Here is a 6000-nt window from a genome sequence, read left to right as displayed (position 1 = left end):
TAATTAAAATCACCTCCATGAAAATATGCAGCTTTGTACAATTCCAACAAATGAAAATCGACACTCTTCTGAAGTCGGGGCTGCTTTTTGCATGCAAACGCAGTGCCTTGATAGGGGCAACAACCCCCGCTAGGAGAAATCCCAGTGACTTGAAGGCTTTGCCCGTGGCGCGGCAACACAGCCTTTTGCAGCCTCCAGCTCTCGCCCACCTCCTACGCTGCGAGGAAGGAGCAACGGACACTCCCATTGAACAGAAGGAGCAGCAGAGCAAAGGGAACTCAGGACCCAGCCTGCTGTCCAGGTGAGCCTATTTGATCTGGGCATCGGCACGGAAATCTCTCCAGCTCACTCACCTACGCTATCAGCAACAGTGCAGTTGAGTCCTGAGCACCTCAAGGTGGGCACAGCAGACATTAAGCAAATAGAAGTGAAGTCACCTAAAACAAATGACAATTATAAAATATTACTGCCCTAGAGACATGCCCAAGAGACAACTGCCAAGCCAGCAGCAGTGCCCAGAACAGGGCAGAGATGCTCGTAGCTCCCTTATCATCCACTCATCAGTCTAAATCTCTCCCCTCCCATCTTGTCCCCTTCTGGCAGCCTGATTTTTTTCAAGGCACACAAGCGTCTACCAGCTTCATATGAATTAGGTGGAAAAGTCAAGCTGGGGATCTAAGGGCTGAACTGTGGTCCTGCTGGAATTAAGAAAGCTGCAGACCTGGCACTAGGACCAGAAGGGTTGCAGTATTAGATGAAACCCTCATTTTATGAAGTTTGATATTGTCCCTGAAGAAATTGAGACTATGGCAATAGTTCGTAGTGCCTAGCGATAGCTGCCCTAGCAATTGTAACTCCTCTGTTAGTCTAGAAAAACAGATCACAGTTCTGCAGAGAAGCCTGTGTGTTCATGGTCACATCCTACCTATCTGTTCCCCTTGAATATCTCCTATCTGTGCACTTTTAAAACCTCATAAACCTTCGTGGGCATGTTAGGTGTAATGCAGTGGTTCTCACATTTTCCAGAAGAAAGTTGGCGGGTTTTTTTCCCACTGGGAAAAAAATATATGCTATAAACATCTATAAATTTCAAAAATTTTGTATTAAAAAGAAATCATGTCTACAAAAAGTATTTTGATCTTCCTGAAATGCAATAGTTGACATTCTGACTGGCACATTTCAATTTTCTATTTCACTTCAAATACAAAGGTACAATTTTAGAGAAATGAAAAACACATCCATTGATGAAAAATCTGTTTATTTTTGGTCTTAAGATTTTCTTCCCCTTTGGAAAATGTTTTCTTTCCTGTAATTTCAGAACATGTTTTCTCTGATTTCAGATTTTTCCATAACTAACAAATCTGATTCCTGCCCTGCTCTATTGCATCCATTATGCAGGATCCTCCCAGGAATGGCATGCCTCAAGGATTAAAGAGATGTAATGTTTGCAGAGAGATAAAGATTAAGTTCACTTAGTTCTTAGACCTCATGCTGGCTCTGAGCACAAGACTGAATTTTACTTTGAGTTATCACAACTGAAACTGCTCTTTGGTGGAAACCGCTATGCAGCCATTCATTTGCAGTTGTAAAAGTCAATATATTTAAGCCTGCAGTGCATAACAATGACCCCTATGGATCCTCCAACGTTTTTCTTGGATCTGTATAAGCCTGTTTTTAATATATTACTCATCTAAATTGTTCCTGGGACTTGATTATTTGCTGGAGTTAAAATAGCCAATCTTAAAAGATTTTTAAACATGTGCATGCTGAATTCCCCACTGCAATAAGCTTCATTTAGCTCAACTAAAACGGCCGTGCCATAAAAAATGCTTTAAAAATCTCAAACTAACTGCTCTCCTGGTTGGTGCAAGCTCCCCAGGCAGGATTCCTTAGTGATGATAATCTCTGGTTTGGGCTGGCTCTGTTTGATCCCTGGAAGAATAAAATCCAGTTTTCACTGAGCTGCACATTGAGGTGAAAACAGAGGGCACAGCCATTCCCTCTCCCCTGTAGCGCCCTTCCCCACAGCGCACAGACACTGGATGTTCCCCAAGGAAAAAAACGTGACAAGCCAACCAATCTACAAAACATTATTGATTCATACTCTGCCTCTGAAAAGCATATGAAATCACCCTTGTTTGCATGCACAAGTATTCCCTGCATTCCTGCTATTCACCGCATCCATGGAGAACTCTCTTTGGCATTCAAAGGCAAATCGCTGCAAATACAACCCAACACTGAAGCCTTTTGCTTTGTAACTGTCAACTTCTTGGGCAAAGCCTGCTGAATTCAAAAGATGATCAAAGACTGTGCAGCTTTTGGGTGTTTTTCTTTCTAAGCCTAAGCTCCTTTTCATGACACTGGTGTAAATTAGGGGTGAGTCTATTGAAGGAAATGAAGTTATAGGAGAAAAGAATTGGGCCGAAACCAAAAAAACGTGCATAGAGTTCAGCAGGCATCTTTTTCTCCTCCTGTTCGATGCAGAAGAACTGGGTCATCTTGAAAATAACTGCATGGAGTGCAGTATTTTTTCCCCTTTTCTCCTTTTCTTTATGGATGGGCAATTGGGTCATCATGTGAAAAACTGCCTAAAGTTCAAATGAGAAGTTTTTTTTCCTCCTCAAAACAATCTTCCTTTTTGGTCTACAGAAATAAGTACTAACAGGGTGATTATGCTGTGCTTTGAGAGGGTTAGGATGGTGTTCAGAGAAAGAGCCAAACATTTACTTCTAAAACTTGAAGTTTTGCAAATCATTTGCCTTTGGGACTCTGAAGTCTAGGGGAAAACACCCTAATTCATGCATCTTTGACTGATTTTTGTTGAAATTAAGAACGTCTTTATCACAGCCATGCAGTAAGATTTCTGTGGTTTTGGCCACGAGTCTTTATACTGTTTCAACAACTTGATATCCAGAATGAATAAATCTGAAATGTGCATGCATTTACAACCCCCTTTTTTACTCCCCCTGGGAAAAATATCATCTGCCCTGTTGTTGACTGCTTGGATTTACCCCCACAATATCCCTCCCATCAACGTGTGATTAATCACCCTCCTCCAGCAGGCACCTCTCAGGAACTCAAGACCTTTTACAAGCCGTAATTAAGCCTTGCAACATCCCTGTAAAATAGGTTGAGACTGGGGTTAAATGATTTGCCTGAGGTGACAAAGCAAGTCAGAAGCATGGATAGATATATGAAGGAAAGCTGTCTCTTCTGAAGCATTTCCATGGCTCCCAGGATCAGTGCACATGTGAGCATACACACAGGTATTCATTGACTTTCTTGTCTCAAGATATCAGTCTTGCTACCTTTATTTTTGGAGATAGGGAGATGCACCCCAGAGAGCGCAAATCGCTTGCTTGCAGCCACACCGCAAGGCTTCCCCAGCTCCAACCCACCACTCAAATCCACTTTTGTCCCTTCAGTATGTGTTTCAGCAAGCTCAGCCTCTCCCCTCACTTGTGATCCGTATTTTCTTTTTCCTACCCTGCTACTTGTACAAGCTTTAACTGCCTGTAACCTGGCAGCTGAGCCATGCCCCGCAGCACAGTCTTTCACGAGCCACCTCTCGCCATTTGACCCCCAAATTGGAGTCAGACCCCTGACGTTTGGCATGTCATCAATTCTAGAGAGCGAGTGAGGAATCGGACCCAGGTGTGAGGCCACTGGGTGCAGCGGTATCTCCTACAGCCTCTGCGGTGGGAGGGGAAAATCACGTGGAGGAGGGCAAATCCAATGAGACCTTCCAGGGTGCAGAAATAGCTGCAAAAGCAGCAATGGGGAAAAAAAGATGAAACTGCCTGACCTTTTTTCCTCACCTGGGAGTTCTTGTCACCTCACTAGGGGTCTTCTGGTGGGGTCACTTCTTTCTTTGTCTGACGAGTTAGCGAGTCTCAGGTAGGTAAGGGGGTTTGTGTACTGACTTCTCCCTCTCCACTGAATTATGAAGCACCATGTGGGTTTCTGAGTGTTTTTTTCTTCTTCGCAAGAAAAAGCTTTGCTTTGTTTTTCTTAATTTGCCCCAGATTTTCATGACAAACTCCAACATTAAAAAAAACAAACCAGCAACCCCAAATCAGTATTCTCTCAGCTGTTTTAGTGGTTTCATCAATGACCCAGCAGCAAAAGCAGACTGATGGGGTGGGGAGATCTCCCTGCAGTACCCAAGGAAGCAGGAGCATTGGGACGGTCTCTCAAGAAGGCGGCTCCAGTTCCAGCCAGCACCCTGCCATTCACGCACAAAACCAAAGAGCTGGTTTCTCTGCATCCAAGCACTTGCATGTAATTATTGCACAGGCCAGTTGCAGTGGGGTATAGTTTCAGCCCGCCTCTGAAGAAGCTGGGATTGAGGAGCTCCAGTGCCTTTGGTGGGGGGAAGATAAACTCTTGGTAAAGTTATCAATCAGCTGTGATCTGTGAGCAGTGCAAACTATGTCCCTTCACTAGGTCACCTCCAAATGGCTTTTGAGGATGCCCCTTCCATCTGCAGCAAGGGGCAATTCCAAAGATGCTCTCCAAGACGGATACATCGAACAAATCAAATGCAAGATCACACTCAAATGATAGAGCCAACGAAAAAGGAACATCTCTCCCAGGCTGGAAATCTCTAACTTTTGCAGACGTTTTACAAGGTGCAGAACTATTCCAAATGAATTCTCAGCAACACTTAAGCCAGAAGTAATGGCAGCAGCCAGATTGCCAGTGTAAGGGCAATCCCTTTCCATCTCGACTTCTGCTTCCCAGTTGTATCAGCCACCCTGTTACACACATGCCTTGCATAATCACCACACAGATCCCCGTGACTCAGACCATTTCTGTCCAAGCTTCCCAAGTTCTCTGTCTGGAAGTAGTTAATACACAAGGTGCCAGGAAATGGTGCTAAAAATACGCTGCTTGGTTCCCCAATAAACCATGCCATGTCTTACAAATAGCTTTTTCTGTGTGGTTCTTCAGATCAGCCCTTAACAGAACCTGATTTCTCTTCCGCACCTATTTCAACATCCCAAACAAATCCACAGGCAAAGTGTGGTTTGCTCCCCCCATCCTCTTGCAAGACCAGTGTTCCCAGCTCTTTCAGTCCTTCTGGCAGGTTTTGCAATGTTTGGTGATTTTGAAACCCCAAGATAAATTTCCAGGCCCCTGTTTACAGAAGAAGTCTTGAAAACATGCAACCCAAACCCTGAAGACAAATAGATGCAATTCTAATTGTAGTGTTATTCAAATCCCAAGATTTTTAATTTAGTATTTGGGCTCCTGATGGGATCACAGTTTTCCCGTCACCTTTCAGAAAGGCTTTTAGAAATATAAATAATATCAACAGTGGGACATGAAAAGAGGAAATCAAGAAGCAAGCAGAAAATGTGAACTACAATGGAACGGCTCTGCCTAAAGTTTTGCCATTTGGCTTGCTGCGCCTGCCCATCCAACCGGGCAGGAGTTTAGCTTTCCCCTCTGGGCAAGCCGCTTCCTAGGTCTGCCTCAAGACCTCAGGAAGAGAGATTATTCCCACTTCAGATAGCCAGAGGTGCAAGCCAGAAAGTCCCTCCTGCATGGATCCAATTGCAGGATTATGGCCCCGGCTTTTAAGGGCCCTCGCACTGTGTATTTGCATAAATCAATCGCGATGCTGTCGTTGCTATCCAATGAATAAAAGAAATAGCCCGTGTTCAACATAAAGCAGCCCTGAAACAGTTAATCCCAATTAGTCCAAAACAGCAGATATCGTTCTTTATACTTTGGCAGTTCTTATTTTGAAGGAAAAAATATGTTTGTGTTCTTGGAGTCAGTCTGAACTATGAAATCAGATGCCAATATTCTGGTCTAAATTAGGTGAAAGACCAGACTTTTCATCATGTGTATGTGCGTGCGTGTGCGCACGCATGTGTGTGTGTGCATGTGTGTGTGTGTCTGCCTGAGCTCTTCTGTTACTTGTTTATTTTACTCTTCTGTATATTTACCGCTGAAATCGCAGGCTGCACAGTGCATGCCACAGTGAGGCAA

The sequence above is a fragment of the Struthio camelus genome, chromosome 8, assembly GCF_040807025.1.
Source record: "Struthio camelus isolate bStrCam1 chromosome 8, bStrCam1.hap1, whole genome shotgun sequence".
NCBI lineage: Eukaryota > Metazoa > Chordata > Aves > Struthioniformes > Struthionidae > Struthio > Struthio camelus.
This window is presented reverse-complemented; position numbering follows the sequence as displayed.